This window comes from Tamandua tetradactyla, chromosome 12, assembly GCF_023851605.1.
Source record: "Tamandua tetradactyla isolate mTamTet1 chromosome 12, mTamTet1.pri, whole genome shotgun sequence".
NCBI lineage: Eukaryota > Metazoa > Chordata > Mammalia > Pilosa > Myrmecophagidae > Tamandua > Tamandua tetradactyla.
Window position 1 is genome coordinate 100,479,423 of NC_135338.1, and position 17,399 is coordinate 100,496,821.

The 17,399-nt window shown below is 42.7% G+C and overlaps 1 protein-coding gene across 7 annotated transcripts in view; it reads left to right on the forward strand.

Annotated features, from left to right (window-relative positions):
- Positions 1-17,399, forward strand: part of SH3GL3 (SH3 domain containing GRB2 like 3, endophilin A3) — a 131,682-nt gene that overhangs the window by 21,623 nt on the left and 92,660 nt on the right. The gene's annotated exons all lie outside the window — the stretch shown is intronic.

The following is a 17,399-nucleotide window of genomic DNA, read 5'->3' on the forward strand; positions in this document are numbered from 1 at the left end:
GTCCTGTGGGGAAACAGTGTGGAAGGGCAGCTGGAGCTCAGTCCTGTGGGGAAACAGAGCGTGGAAGGGCAGCTGGAGCTCAGTCCTGTGGGGAACAGCGTGGAAGGGCAGCTGGAGCTCAGTCCTGCAGGAAACAGCGTGGAAGGGCAGCTGGAGCTCAGTCCTGTGGGGAAACAGAGTGTGGAAGGGCATCTGGAGCTCAGTCCTGTGGGGAACAGCGTGGAAGGGCAGCTGGAGCTCAGTCCTGCAGGAAATAGTGTGGAAGGGCAGCTGGAGCTCAGTCCTGCGGGAAACAGAGCATGGAAGGGCAGTTGGAGCTCAGTCCTGCAGGGAACAGCATGGAAGGGCAGCTGGAGCTCAGTCCTGCGGGAAACAGTGTGGAAGGGCAGCTGGAGCTCAGTCCTGCAGGAAACAGAACGTGGAAGGGCAGCTGGAGCTCAGTCCTGTGGGGAAACAGAGCGTGGAAGGGCAGCTGGAGCTCAGTCCTGCGGGGAACAGCGTGGAAGGGCAGCTGGAGCTCAGTCCTGTGGGGAAACAGCACCGAAGGCACCTGAGAGTTGGCCCAGCTGGGGGCAGCAGATGGGCGTGCATCTGCCAGTCGGCTGCCTCACCCTTGGCTGAGGGCCACAGCTGGAACATTTCCTCCCTGGCACTTCCTACTTGCGGGCACAGGGGCTGATGTTTTCCTGTGGGTGTGAAAAGTTCCTCAGGCTCAAAGTTGTAGGCTTCTGCAGTCAAAAGTCTTGGCTCGTAGAGGAGAGTCCTGGGCTGGGTGGGCACTGATGCGTCTGCCATCCTCTCTAAGGCGGAACGCTGCCTCGGCCCCCTGCCAGCACGCCATCTTGGGCAGGTGACTTCTGATGCCTTGGTTTCCCCATCTGTAAAGTGGAGATAATGACGGCACTTCCTTCCCAGGCTTGTGGTGAAGATGAACTGAACTGATACGTGTAAGGCACTTGGTAGAAGATCATGTATACATGTGGTGATTGCATTAGGCATTTGATGTATTATACAACATGTATACAGCATATATGCAAAATATTGGTGAATTTCAAAGTATATTTTAACTAGTAGTTATAGCACAAATTTCAAAGTATTTTGTGGGTTACAGTTCCACTACCTCAAGTGTTTCCTTTTAACACCTGCTCTAAGACACTGGAGACTAAAAGAAATATCAGTACAGTGATTCAGCAGTCATACTCCTTTGTTAAATCCTATCTTCTGTGTTGCAACTCCTCCTTCTCCTTTGGTCCTTCTCCCGCTGTTTAGGAATATTTGGGCAATGGCCACTCTAACCATTTCATTTTGAAAGGGAGTGCCAGCATTATGGGGTAGGGGGATGGAGCTGGTTGATGCTCTTGAAGAGACTGGGAACTCTGGGTTTCAGGGCTTATCTGGCCTAGGAACCATCTAGAGGTTTTAGGTCTCTGAAAAATAAACTTACTGAGTGAAACTTTTATAGAGTCTCAGATAAGGCCCTGGGTATTCTTTAGGATTTATAGGAATCCTGTTTGTTGGGGTTTGGCATACCATGGCAATTAGTAATGTCTAACTAGCTGGCCTAAGCGTAGCCTTCAGAATAGCCTCTTGACTCCATTTGAACTCTTTTAGCCACTGATAACTAATTTTGTTACCTTTTTTTTCCCCCTTTTGTTTAGGTAGGCATTGTTGATCCCACTTTGCCAGGGCCACAGACCCATCCCTGGGAGTCATCTCCCATGCTGTCAGGGAGACTTTCACCCCTGGATGTCATGTCCCATGGAGTGGGGGGCAATGATTTCACTTGCAGAGTTGGGTTTAGAGAGACTGAGGCCACATCTGAGCAACAGCAGAGGTCCTCCAGAAGTAACTCTTAGGCATGCCTATAGGTAGTTTAAGCTTCTCTGCTACCTACATAAGCTTCGCAAGAGTTAGTCTCAAGATCAAGGGCTTGGCTAATTAACTTGGGAATCTCTAATGTTTGAGAGAGTTTCAGGAATTTCCCAGTTGGGAAAGTTTAATAGTTGTATGTTTTTTCTCTAGTCCCTCAAGGGACTTTGCCAGTACTTTTTAATTATCTGCCTAACATACTCTGGAATGTATCCAGGTAACAGCAAGCTATGCAGAATTGCAAGACCTTGTTTTCAATTCTTTGTTCCACGTATTTAGGTGGCTTAACTGAACTGGGTAGACGGCTTCAGAAATTTTGTGTGCTACAGAAAATTTAGGTTTTGGACAGAATAAACCTCTTTACCTTCTTTTACCCTTGTATTCGAATTTACCTTAGTCCCAACCAGATTGGCTTCGTTCTTATCTCTAATTAAAGTCTGATTCTTTTTTGGTTTCTTTAACAGTTATTGTTCGTAGCAATGCTGACTTTCAGAGCTGTGGAACTCCAACCCTGAGTCTTAGGGGTCACACAGGTACCCACAGTTTTAGGAAAATACCAGGTTATACACACGTAGCACAGCCTCTCAGAATTTAGAAACAATTCTTAAAGCTCAGGAATAAATGTAAGTGCTGTAAGAACTTACAATCTGAGCCCCAATTTTCTTATAATTATTTTCTAAAAGAGACCATACAATATCTGTCCTTTTGTTTCTGGCTTATTTTGCTCAACAAAATGTCCTCATGGCTCATTCCTCTTGTTATCTGCGTCATGGCTTCATTATTCTCTGCAGCTGCACAATATTCCATCCTCTCTCTACACCCCAGCTCTCCCTTCTGCTTCTCAGTCAGTGTACCCTTCAGCCACCTCCGTCCATTAGGCGTCATGGATAATGTTGCCATAAACATCGGTGGAAAACTAATTTTTAGTTGCTTCTTTGGGCATCAAAATCATTTTCCCAATTTGAATTTATTTTAAAATCAATACAAAATAAATAAAAATTTTAAGGAAAAAATTCTCTTTAATTCTACTAGCTATATGCAGTTATTTTATCTTACTGTTCCTTTGAGTCTATTCATATTTATAAACTGTTATAGTATAAATTGCTGATGATCCTACAAAGGTTAGAGATAGAATTACCGTATGATCTGGCAGTTCTGCTCCTAGTTTTATCTTCAAGAGGAAAGAAAACATGAACACACAAAAACTTGTACATGGATGTTTATAACACATCATCCATAACAGCCAAAAGGCGGAAACAACCTAAATGCCCACCAGGGGATGAATGGATAAACAAATGGTTGTGTATCCACGCACAGGAATATTATTCAGCCAGGAAAAGGAATGAAGTTCTGCTACGTGCTACAACATGAGTGTAGAAAACATTATGTTAAGTGACAGAAGCCAGATGCAAAGGTCGCGTCTTGACTGATTCCTGTTACGTGAACTCTCCAGAGGAAGCAAATCAAAGGACACAGAGAGCAGATCGGTGGTCCCGGGGCCAGGAGGGCAGGGTGCGGGTGGTTATTTTGATGGGCACAAAAAAGTCTTGAATTAGGGTGAGGCGGCAGTGGCACAACATTGTGAATATACCAAATACCCCTGAATTCTATACTTTAAATTGGTTAATTTTATGTTATGTACATTTAACTTCAATTTTAAAAAGTTCTATTTCAAAAACGGAAGGACAAATTTCACTTTTGTCACTGTTTGATATAATAATAAAAGAGCAAGGAAAGAAAATTAAAAAATGAAAATAAAAAACAGAACAGAATAAAAAAGAGAAAATAATGAAAGAATGACCAGCTCTGGACACGCTTTCCGCGGTGTGTCTCATCCGGGTCTCACGAGGTGGGTGCTGTGCTCTCATTTTACACGTGCGGTCTCTGCTGCACGGAGCCCCTGCGCCTCTCCTGAAGTCGTGCAGCGTCACCGGGGTGCAGCCGGCTCGAGATGAGCACCAGGACCGGCCTCTGCTCTGCTGGCTGCCTCTCCGTACTGCTGCCCTGGGCCCTCGCTGGGGTGCATGCGCACGGGACACCCATCCCCGGGGGTCTGGGGTGAGTGATGTTCTCCAGAAAAACGTGTTCTTAGCCGTACCCCTTCCTGTGGGTGTGCAAGTAGGACCTTTTGATGAGGTTACTTCAGGGGAGAGAGAGAGGCCAGAAGCTGAGATTCATCAGAACCCAGGAGAGATGGGCCAGGAGATGCCCCCGGGGGTCACATGACAAAGACGGCTGGCAGCCAGCCCCAGAGCACGGCTGCAGGAGGAAGGCGTTGCCTCGGAGACGCCCTGATGTGGACTTTCTCTTAGCTTCAGAATTGTGAGCTTTATGGAACAAGGGCGATAACTCCTGTTGCAGAGAGAGGAGATGTGCTGAGATGATTCTCAGTGCTGAGATGATTCTCAGTGGGCAGCCCTGGGAGGCAGGGGAGGTGAGATCCTCGGTGGCTGTGTGGGCGCTGGGCTGCCCCGTGCTTTGTGCTCTACCCGAGTGGAGCTGCATTGAAACTGCTTCCACTCTCCAAGCCTGTCCTTTGGATAGAGTTTGCTCCAGAAATAGCTTAATTGTTTGATTTTGAATTGTTACACTGAGCCAGGCAAAACTATGAAACAATCATTGAAATTTCAGATTGGCAAAAGGAAACAATGCAGTACTTTTCTTTTATTATGGATTTGAAAGAACACAACAGTGAATTATGGCCAGGCTTCACGCCATGGCAGCACTTGAGGTTTTGGTGATTAAAGGACGGGCCATTTTATCTGAACATGACACTTCCTTTGGCTTGTGCAGAGAAATGTGTTGGTTTGGGCTAAATTGAAAGCAAGCTACTCTCACGAGTTTTCATCTCACAGAGATTGGGCTCTTGGCTTTGGCATTTTTTTACTTGAGACAATTCAACTCTAGAGACAAGTTCAATGTTCTTATTAAAAGAAGTTGGCATTAAAGAAGGGACAGTCATTTCCAATTTATTACCTGACAAAAAGAATATTCCAATTTATCCTCTCGCCAACAGTGTTTCAAAGTGCTTGTTTGCCACATCCTTGCCAGTACTGGGTGTCGTCGTTCTTTTTAAAGTTTTAACATCATATTAAATTTAAAAATGTGTTGTTTTGATTTGCATATATTCTTTTTTTTTTTTGGATGCATGGTCTGGGCATCGAACCCTGGTCTCCTGCATGGAAGGCGAGCATTCACCACTGCCCCACCTGCACACTCATATTCTTTTCATTTATGTGCTGGACATTTGCATTTCCTCTTTTGTGAAATCACTTGCTTTTTTTAAAGGAAGAGGCACATATTTTATTTGTAGACATGATTGACTACATTGAAAAATCTAATAAATCTACAGATACAGTAATAGAACTGAAGAACTGAAATGACTAAAATGAGAATTGTGTAAACTTGGTAGATACAAAATAAATACTCAGAAATTTATAGCGCCCTTTACAAACCTATAACAAATTAGCACATACAATTTAAAAAATATTGTTTATAATGGCAACAAAGTGACAAAGCACCTGACAACAGATGTAAAGATATTAATGGATGGAATAACGAAAGGTTTTAAAATAATTAATATAAGACCAAAATAAATGTAGAGAGATAGTTTTTTTTGTTTTAGAAAATTGATATTATAAAAGTGTAATTTCTTCCTATATCAATCTATAAACCCTAGTACAATTTCAATCCAACTCTCGATAGGAATTTTTCTAGACTTAGTAAAATTGACACTAAAATCCATATGGGCACAATAAAAAATTGATGGCTAGGCAAGAAAAGTTGGGAAAAGAACAAGTGGTGGTAGGGGACTTTTGATATAGTTGTAGAAATTAGAGGAATGATATAACACAGATTAGTTGGTGTGACAGAATGAAAATATCAGTGACAGACACAAATATAAATGAGATTTTGCTATATGATAAAGTTGGAATAACAGATCTATGGGGAAATGGTGATGAGATCAATATTGGCAGCAGGACAGTAGCCTTACCGTGTGGAAAAAAATTAGAGTCCTACTTTTACCCAATAATAAAATAAATTCCAAATGGATTAAAGACTTGAACGTAAAAGAACAACTTTAAATGCATTAAAACTATAGGATATTTTACCATATGGTAGATAAGGAAGAATATTTGAAATGACAAAAAGTAGAACACCTACATTTAATACTGGAAAAATCAATGTTAAGAATAAAATCTCTGGCTGACACAATACAAAATCTGCAAGTGAAAATACAATCATAGACAGAAATCAGGTATTTGCAGTAACTATACCAGGCACAGTAGTGGTACTATAAGAAATGCCTACAAAAGCAATAAGAAAATGACACACAATCCAAGAGAAAAAAAACAGCAAAATTTGGAAAAACCAGTCCTCAGAGGATGAAAAAGTATTTTCCAATAACCCCAGTAAAATGCTGGTAACTGGAGCCAGCACAGGCGAACTGTGGTGAAATCCCTGGAGGAGGAGCCTGTAACTGTGTGCTGGTTTGTTTTGTTTTTTGCTTTATTTTAGTTTTTCATCTTTTCATTGTAGTACTCTGCACACACGTAGTACTCTGCACACACCCCTGAAGACCGAGGGAGAGCCCATTATATCTGCACCCACCGAAAGCCCCTCATTTTGTCAGTGGACGAGCGTTCCGTTTCTCTCTCCAGCACTTGTCTTCCGTTTCCAGCAGCATCCGCTCTCATGGTGTGAAATGTATCTCACTGTGCTTTTGATTTCCCTGTTGCCCAAGGATAACCACCATATGCTGAATCCGAATGCAAAAATTGTTTGCCTAGGTTTCTTTTATGTTTATATACATGAAATTATACAGTTTAAATTCTTTGGTGTCTGGATTTTTTTTCACTTAAAATTATGTTTATGATATACATCCATATTTTCACAAATTTATTTTCTTATTTTTATTAGCAAAGTTTAGATTTACAGAAATATCATGATAGCACACAGAGTTCCCATGTAACACCCTATTACTAACACCTTTCATTGTGTGGTACATGTGTTATAAGTCATGAAAGAACATTTTTATGACTGTACTATTAATTATAGTCCATTGTTTAAAGTAGGGCCCGCTGTGTTGTACAGTTCTGTTTTATCTTTCAATGTTTATTCTAATAGCACAGATATAACCTAAAGTTTCCCTTTTTACCCACATTCACATATAATATTTCAGTACTGTTAATTACGCTCATGATCTTGTGCTCCCATCACCACCATCCATTTCCAAAACTTTACAATCAATATAAATAGAAATCCTGCACAAATTAAGCACAGCTTTTCCCTACCCCCAACTCAGCCTGTAATAACTTATATTTTAGATTCTAACTCTATGAGTTTGCTTTTTCTAATTATTTCATATCAGCGAGATCGGACAGTATTTGTCTGCTTGTGTCTGACTTTTTCACTCAACATAATGTCCTCAGGGTTCTGTGTTGTCACATGCATCAGGATTTTGTTCCTTTCTGCAGCTGAATAATACTCCACTGTATGTATACATCACGTTTCGCTTTTCCATTCATCTGTTGATGGACTCTGCTTCTTCTTTCATAGCTTGTCCTTTAGGTATGAAGTCTAAGGAAACATTGCCTAACACAAGATCCTGAAGATGCTTCCCTTTATTTTCTTCTAGGAGTTTTATGGTCCTGACTTCTATATTTAGGTCTTTGGTTCATGTTGAGTTAATCTCTGTATGAGGTATGAGCTAGGGGTCCTCTTTCTTTCTTTTGAACATGGGTAGTTAGTTCTCTCAGGACCATTTGTTGAAGAGACTGTTCTGTCCCGGTGGAGTGGACTTGGCAGCCTTGTCAAATATCATTAACCATGGATGTGATGGTCTGTTTCTGAACTTTCAGTTAGGTTCCACTGGTCAGCGTGGCTGCCTGTGTGCTGGTGCCATGCTGTACTGACCACTATAGCCTTGTGATATGCTTTAAAGTCAGGAAGCGTGAGTCCTCCAACCTTGTTCTTCATTTTCAAGATGTTTTTGGCTATTCAGGGCCCCTTACTCCTCGAGGCTAGTTTGAAAGTGCCGTGTGCCCAGAAAAGCCATGTCTTTTGATCCTGGTTCAGTATCGAAGAACAGAACCCCTTTGATTAGATTATCTCCTCGGGGGTGTGGTGCTCCCAGCGGCTATGGGCTTCTGTTGAGATTATCTTCGTGGAGATGTGGCATGCCCAGTTGTGGATGGGCTGTGGTCTTTTGGTTAGATGGAGATGTAAATCCGCCCATTCAAGGTGGGTCTTGAATAGTTTACTAGAGTCCTTTAAACAGGGGAACATTTTGAAGAAACCTCAGATGCTGACTCTTGGAGAACAGTTCCTTCAGAGCTTGCAGAGACAAGGATGTTTGGAGGTGCTTGGAGTGCTGACACAGCAAGACGCCTAGACGCGGATGTTTGGAGATGCCAAGCCCAGAAGACATTGCCGTGTGCCTTCCCATGAGATGCTGAGCAGGCCAGAACCCAGAGTTGTGTCCCAGAGCAGCTAAGTGAAGGCCACAGATGCTTAGAGAGGAAACCACTGGGATCAGAAGCTGGAAGCAACAGAACCAGGAACAAGAACCAGCAATTGCCAGCTACTTGTCTTCCCATGTGACAAATATCAGCCTTTCTTGAGCCAAGATTTCTTTTCTTTAGATGCCTTAATTTAGATACATTTCTGGCCTTAGAACTGTAGATTTGTAATACAATAAATTCCATTTATGAAAGCCATTCCATTTCTGGTATATTGCATTCCAACAGCTTTGGCAAACTAATATACCTTCCAAGTAAATTTGCTAATTGGCTTTTCCGCCTCTGCAAAGCAGGTTGTTGGAATTTTGACTGGGATTGCCTTGAATGTATAAGTTAATTTGGGTAAATTGACATCTTAATAATATTTAGTCTTCCAATCCATGAGCACAGAATATCCTTCCATTTACTTAGGTCTTCTTTGATTTCTTTTAGCATTGTTTTGGAGTTTTCTGTGTACAAATCCTTTACATCCTTGGTTAAATTTATTCCTGCATATTTGATTCTTTTAGTTGCTATTGTAAGTGGAATTTTTTTCTTGTTTTCCTCCTCAGTTTGCTTATTGCTAGTATATATAAATGCTGTTATATGTGTGGCCAATCTTATATCCCACCACTTTGTTTATTAGCTCTGGTCGCTTTGTTGTTGATTTTCCAGGACTTTCTCTATATACAATCATGTCATGTGCAAATAGTGAACGTTTTACTTCTTTGCAAATTTAGATGCCTTTTATTTCTTTTTCTCGCCTAACAGCTCTAGCTAGAACTTCCAGCACGATGCTGAATAGCAGAGGTGGCCGTGGGCATCCTTGTCTATTCCAGATCTTACGGGAAACACTTGGAGTCTTTCACAGCTGAGCATGATGTAGGCTCTGGCTTTTTCATGTATGCCCTTGGTCACGTTAAGGAAGTTCCCTTCTGTTCCTATCTTTCGAAGTGTTTTTATCAAGATAGGATTTTGTCAAATGGCTTTTCTGCTTCAATCAAGGTGATCATGTGATTTCCCCCCTTTGATTTTTAATGCAGTATGTTACATTAATTGATTTTCTTGTGTTGAACCACCCTCAGATATTTGGGCTAAAACCCACTTGATCACGGCGTGTAATTCTTTTAATGTGCTGTTGGATTCGATTTGCAAGTATTTTGTTGAGGATTTTTGCATCAATATTCTTTAGAGAAATTGGCCGGTAATTTTCTTGCAGCATCTTTGTCTTGCTTTGGTATTAGTGTGATGTTGACTTCATAGAATGAGTTAGGTAGCTTTCCCTCCTGTTCATTTTTTTGCAAGAGTTTGAGCAGGATTGGTATTCTTCTGAGAATGCCTGGTAAAATTCACTGTGAAGCCATCTGGTCCTGGAATTTCTCTGTTGGAAGGTTTTTGAGGACTGACTCAATCTCTTTACTTCTGATTAGTTTGTTGAGACCTTTTTTCCTTCTTGAGTCAGTGTAGTTGTCTGGGTGTTTCTAGGAATCTGCCTGTCTCACCTGAGTTTGTTGGTGTGCAGTTGTTCATTGTATCCTCATATGGTCCTTTTTATTTCTGTGGGATCAGTAGTAATGTCCCCCCATTTCTGATTTTACTTATTTGCATCTTCTTTCTTTTTTTCTTTGTCAGGCTAAGGACTTGTCAATTCAAAGAACCCACTTGGTTGTCTTAATTCTCTCTATTATATTTTTTAGTTCTCAATTTCATTTATCTCTGCTCCAATCTTTGTTATTTCTTTCCTTCTGCTTGCAGTGGGTTTGTTTTCTGTGATTTCATTCCTCCAGGTGCGATGTTAGGTCTCTGATTTTAGTTCTCTCTTTTTAAATGTAGGCCCTTAGAGCTATAAATTTCCCTCTCAGCATTGCCATCACTGCATTCCCTAAGTTTTGTTGTGTCCTTGTTTTCATTTGTCTCAAAATATTTACTAATTCTCTCTTTGAGCCACTTATTGTTTAAGAGAATGTTGTTTAACCTTCATATATTTGTGAAGTTTCCAATTTTCAGCCCGCTATTGATTTCCAGCTTCATTTCCATTATTGTCGTAGAAAGTACTGTATTAAATTTATTGAGACTTGTTTTGCTACCCAACATGTGTGTTTATCTTGGAGAATGTTCCATGAGCCCTTGAGAGGAATTACTATCTTGCTCTTGTGAGGTGCAGTGTTGTGTATCTATCTGTTAGGCCTAGTTCACGTTCTCTGTTTCCTTAATGATTCTGTTTAGATGTTCTATTCATTGATCAGAGTGGTGTATTGAAGTCTCCAACTATTATTGTAGAGACATCTGTGTATCTCCCTTCAGTTTTTCCAGTGTCTGCTTCCTGTATTTTGGGGCATAAATATTTATGTTTGTTATTTCTTCCTGGTGGACTGCTCCTTTTATTGATGTATAGCATCTTTCCGTGTCTCATTCACAACAGTTTTGCACTCAAAGTCCATTTTTTCCTGATATCAGAATAGCTACCTCAGCTCTTTTTTGGTTACTGTTTGCATGGAATATCCTTTCCCAGCCTTCTGCTTTTAGTCCATTTGTGTCCTTGGGTTTAAGGTGAGTGTCTGGTAGAAAGCATCTAAATGGACCATAGTTTTTATCCATTCTACCAGTCTGTGCCTTTTGATTGGGACATTTGATCCATTAGCATTCAGTGTTATGTAAAGGCAGTATTTACTTCAACCTTTTTACCCATTAGTTTTTGTATGTCATATCTTCTTTTTGTTGCTCTTTTTGCCCTTTTAGTTACCCTTACTGATAATCTTCATTTTTTCTCTCTCCTCCATTCTTCTCCTCTCTCTTCTGTCTTTTCCCTTCAACTTGCATAACTCCTTTTAGTAATTCTTGTAAGGCAAGTCTTTTGTGGCTGGACACTCTGTTTCAGTTTCTAGGGTGAATATTTTCAACACGCTATCATTTTTGAAGGACAGTTTTGCTAGAAAAAGAATTTTTGGCTGGAAGTTTTTCTTTCAGTACCTTAAATTTATTATACCGCTGCCTTTTCATCTCCATTGTTCGTGATGAGAAATTGGCACTTAGTCTTATTGAGGATCCTTGTATGTGACAAATTGCTTTTCTTTTGCTGTTTCATGATTCTCTTTCTCTTTTGCATTTAGCAGTCTGATTAGTATGTGTCTTGGAGTAGGTTTTTAGGATTTATTCTGTTTGGAGTATGTTGTGCTCTTGAACATTTATATTTATATCTTTCACAAAAACTGGGACATTTTTGGCCATTATTTCCTCATATTCTTTCTTCCCATTTTCCCTTCTCTTCTCTTTCTTGGACACTCACGATGCACGTGTTTGCATGCTTCTCCCTGAAATCCCTGAGATGCTGCCCAACTTTTTCTGTTCTTTTCTCTAACTGTTCTTCTCTTCAATTTCCATCTGATTTTGATTGTCCTGACCTCTTGTTCATTGATTCATTCTTTTGACTGTTCACATCTGCTTTTGTATGCCTCTCCTATATTTTTAATTTCCATTATTTTGCCTTTCATCTAATATAATATCTGTTATGTTTTTTTTGAATTTTCTTAATATCTGTAGCTCTATCCATATTTTCCTTTATCTCCTTTATTGATTTAGGAGATTTGTTTGAACTTCTTTGATTAGTTGTTCCAAATTCTGTCTCTCCTCTGAAATTTTAACTGACTCCCCTGGCTGTAGGCAGTTTACGAGCATCTGGGGCACGCTGCTGGGCGCAGGGACTCCCCAGGTTCCCAAGGCTGACCCAGGCAGTTCCTGGTTGGATGTTCTCTGGCCCTGGCAGGGAGAACGCGTGCCTGGGGAGTGGGGTGGAGGCTTATCCGTGCTCGGGTCAGGAGCCTGTGGTGGTATTTCTGTCTGTTTAATAGTTGACGTATATTGATGCAGAAAGCTTTCTTTTGCCACATTTCGTCACTGTCTTTCAGCACATAAAATGCCTCTTTCTCTCTTTTTCTTTAAATTCTACTCTCTGGCATAAATATTACGCTCTACTTTATTTTCTTCTCATATTTGCCCTCACCTTTCAATTTAATTCTATGGTGTCATTTAAAAATGTTTCCTAAGGAGCAGGTAATTGGATTTTTTTATGTTTGAACCAATTTTGATGGTCCTTGTCTATTATTTAATGAGGAAATGTAAACCATGTATATCACTGACATAATGTTTTGTGTGGTCATCTGTCATTTTTAGTTTTCACTGGTTTTTGATTTCAGTTATGTCTTCACATTATCAATTATTTTTACTTTGACCTTGTACCTTCATTTGGATCATAGTTATGCCATTTCTAATTCTAGCAGTGGGCTCCGTTAACTTTTTCAGGAACTATAGTGAATGTATTTTTATGAAATTACTGAAATAAAAAGAAAACATGTTCCTTTACCTGATAGAAAATCCCAAATTTCTTTTTCTTTTTCTTTGTTTTCTGAGAGTTTTGACCATTTAATCTAGACCTATAAAAGTCATCATTTAAAAATAATCTAATGACTTTTGTCTTTTTATTAATTTTGGTAACCCTGCTATAACATCTACATACTTTGATATTAACCTTGTTTGCTGCTCATTTTGCCATTCACAAGTGTTTAGTTTTTCCAAAGCCCTCTGACAAGAAGCACATTTGCAAACATAGTTTTAAACTGTATGATTTCTGAGACTCTGCTTATTTTTTTTCTGTTGCCTTCTGCCAAGAATGTGTCTGAATATTGTATTTTCAGTTGCAAGATTTTCTTTGAAAATATAGCTGTTGCTACATTAGCTCCTGAAAGCTCCTGTTGTGGGGAAAACATTGATGTCATCCTGATTTTGTCCCTTTGCAAGTAATAATCTCAGCCCTTCGCTCTCCCCGTCTTTCTTCCCCTCCCCCTCCCTCTCTCCCTCCGTGGTTTGGCCTCTTCTAGGATTCCTTATCTACCTTTGACATTAAAAAAATCTCACCAGGTCATGTTCAAAGGTGAATTCTTTTCATTAATTTTGCTTGATATCTGGTGAGACAATTATCCTGCTTCTGTGTTGAAGTCTGCTCCCCTCTGGGGAGTGTATTTCTGCTCGTTTATTGTTTCTACACTGTTATTTTTTTGGGGGGGGTGTTGGGTTATAGCCATGTATTGGTTGGATGTTTCTTTATTTTTTTATCGCTAATTTTAGTTGCCTTAATGACTTTGAAGAAGAATAAGACAGATCATAAGAAAAAAAATGTTACCTTCTTTGTAATAATGTTTGCTTTGGGGCCAATTTTACTCCATTTTGAAGTGTTTCTAGTCTTTGCTTCTGATTACAGTTTTTGCATTGTAAAGTCTGTAAAGTTTGTTTTTGCTGCCTACCCTGTGGATTTGCTTTTTAGTCTTTTAACTTAAACTTTTTTTTCTTTTATTTCTTTATTTCTTTATTTATTTTTTACATGGGCAGGCACTGGGAATCGAACCTGGGTCCTCTGGCATGGCAGGCGAGCATTCTTGCCTGCTGAGCCACCGCGGCCTGCCCTACTTAAACATTTTTTAATTGTATAATATATACAAAAGCAAAGAAAGAAAAAAGCAATAATTTTAATTTCAAACATACAAGAACACTATGATAAAATGTGAGTACCTCTACTCCACCGTGGAGAGTTAACACTCGTTAACACGTTGCCATTTTGCTCTTTTTTTTTTTCCTTGAAGTATTTTAACAAACATCATAACAGTTTATCATCAAATACTTCAGTAAGCACGTCTGCAAACTCGGGACATTTTTCTACCTAAAGCCGTCTCCGTTATCACACCCAGCAGTGGCTCTTCGCATACTCATGGGTAGCCGGGATTCACATTTCCCCGCTTGTCCCCAGATGTCTTTTGTATTGGCCTGTTCAATCCAGGATCTAATCAAGGGTCACACGTTACATTTGATTGTTAGGCCTCTCATGTCTAGTTTTTAATAATCGAGGTGCAATTTGCATAACATAAAATAAACCCTGTAAAGTGAACCATTCAGCAGCATTTAGTACGCCCACCGCCACCTCTATCCAGTGCCCGAGTATATTCATCACCCAAAATAAAGCTCTGTACCCATTAAGCAGTTACCCCCGTTCCCCTCTCTTCCTATCTCTTAGCAACACTCATCTGCTTTCTGTCTCTGATGGAATCATACAGTCTGTGTCATTTCGTGTTTGGTTTATTTCTGTTAGCATAATGTTTTCAAGGCAGCCTGTATCAGAATTTCACTGCTTTTCATGGCTGACTAATAGTCCATCATGTGGACAGACCACAATGTGTTTATCCATCCATCTCTTGATGGACATTTGGGTCATGTCCACTTTTGGACTCTTGTGAGTGTGCTGCTGTGACCGTGTATGTACAGGTTTTTGTGTATCTGTTTTCAGTTCTTCTGATATATTCTTGAGTAGAATTGTTGGGCCACTGTTAAATCTCTCTTAATCTGGAGAGACCCTTTACCCTTATTTTTTCTTTCCCCTTTCCCTTTGTTTCTTTTCCCCCATGGCGTCAATTTGTTGAAGCCTGACGAGTGGTGTTGTCCTACCTTTTAGCTTTGTCTAATTGTTTCTGTTCCCCAGCATGTTCCTTTATGCCCTGCCTTTACTATAGTTTGGCTACAATGTTCTTATTTCCTGTGCTGTTTTTTTCTTTTCTCAATTCACTCTGAAAATATATCAAAGAAAATACTTTGCTATATTTGCCTCCTTTGCGCTCAGCCTGTTCCTGGGGCTGTGCCCTGCTTCCCGTGGCAAACCCAGCCTCTTTCCTGCACTCAGTGCGTGAGCAGGAAGGTTTCTGCGGTTATCCTTCTAGGACCTGCTGTGTCTCCTGTGCCTCCCGTCCCGGCCTTGGCCTTGGACTGGGGTTTCTTCTGTTCACTGCCCGGCGAGCAGGCTGGCTGTGGGTGCGGAGGCCGGCGCCCTGGCTCACTGTGCCCTGCCTCCCTTAGGGCTACTGTCAGTTACAGTTCTGTGGGATTCCGGAGGCCGAGCCGGCAGTGCTTCTGATGGCACCGTCCCTGGCAGGCCGTGGGCAGCTCTTTTTGGCCGTTGTGGTTTCCTTCCACCCTCACCATCCGTTTGCTGATAAGCTCCACAATGGATGTTGGTCCTGCAGGCCGTGAGGCCATGTGCGAGTCTTTTGGGCATCCTGAGCACACCCTGAGCGCAAACCCTAAGCACGCACACCTGAGTACACCCCGGGTGCACCCCGAGTACACCCCCAGTACACCCCAAGTGCACCCCAAACGCATAAGCGAGCACATCCTGGGTGTACCCCGAGCACACCCCCAGCATACAACCCGAGCGCATCCTGAGCACACCCCCAGCACACCCCGAGTGCACCCCCAGTGTACACCCCAAGTGTATCCCAAGTGCACCCCCAGCATACACCCTGAACGCACCCCAAGCGCACACCCAAAGCACGCACACCCTGACCACACCCCCAGCACACCCCAAGTGCACCCCAAGCACACCCCCAGCGTACACCCCGAGCACACCCTGAGTGCACCCTGAGCACAACCCCAGCACACCCCACCCACATCTCAGCATACACCCCGAGCGCACCCCAGCGTACGCCCCAAGTGCACCCCGAGTACACCCCAAGCACACCCCGAGCACACCCTAAGCGCCCCTCCAGCGCACACACCCTGATCATGTGCGCCGCCAGCGCGCACACGTCCTGCGTGCATCCCCAGCCGTGGGCTCTGCGCAGGCGGGGGAGCCCCTAGGAGCTGTGGCGTGGAGCGGGCTAGGGACGGCCGTCACTGACAGCCGTGAGATCGCGACCTCTTCCCAGAGGGGCCCCAGCAGTGGCCACTGGCTGAGGTTGGGATCGGGTCCCTGGAAGCTTTTGTTGAGGGGTGGTCAGTGCGGCAGGAGGCCAGCGAGGACCTGCTGGCCTGGATCGAGCTCTCTGAACGAATTAGGAAAAGGCGCCTCTGGATGCGTGGGCGGTGCGGGGGTGGAATTCCCCCTGCCCTGTGGTCCCGGGTTCAACTCCAGCCTGTGCACGCCCCCCCCCCCCAAAAAAAAACGTTCAACAAACGGTGGTACTGCGATGACGGGATGTTCACAGGGAACGAAAAGTGACTCCCACCTCACAGCATACAAAGGAAAATATTAAAAAGGATGCCTCTCCCTGAAAACACTTTACCCCCATGAGTGGGAGCGTGGCTGTGCTATGAGGATGCTTGACTGCCACCCGCTGCCGCGTAAGCGCGCAGACCTGCGGTGGGCGGGAAGGGGAGGGGGTCCCTGCTGCGGGCGCGGCGGGCGCTGCATGCCTTGGGGTTCACCAGTCACCGCCGCCTGTGCGCCTGAGCTCCTCCCTCCAGTGGCAGGCCCTTCTGACTGTGACGTGGTCGCCTCTCACCCTCATCTTTCAGACACGTGAGCCTCCTTGTTCTAGTTTGCTGGCTGCTGGAATGCGTTGTACCAGAAACAGAATGGCTTTTCAAAGGGGGAGTTTATTAGGTTGCCAATTTATAGTTCTAAAGATGTGAAAATGTCCAAATTGAAGCAAGTCTATAAAAATGTCCCAATTAAGGCACCAACAAGAGGTGACCTTCACTCAAGAAAGGCCGACGAAGTTCAGGGTTTCTCTCTCAGCAGGAAAGGCACCTGGCAAACATGGTGACGTCTGCCTGCTTTCTCTCCAGGCTTCTTGTTTCTTGAAGGTCCCCCGGAGCATTTTCCTTCTTCATCCCCAAAGGTCTCTCGCTGTGACAGCTCTGCCGTGGCTGTCGGGGCTCTGCCACTTTCTCAAAGATGTTTCCTCTTTTAAAGGACTCCAGTAAAATCAAGACCCACCTGGAATGGGTGGGGTCACCTCTCCCTCTAATCCAAGGTTAATACCTACAATTGGGTGTGTCATGTCTTCGTGGAGATAATCTAATCAAGTTTCCAACCTACAGTGCTGAATAGGGATGAACAGAAACGGCCTCCTCCACAAGATGAAGTAGGATTAAAACATTGTTTTTCTGGGGGCCATAATCCTTCCAAACTGCCCCCTCCATTAGGAGCCTTTCGTGAGCTTTCAGGCTCTCTCGGTCACGTGCCTCCCCTGGTCCGGAAGATCTCTGCTG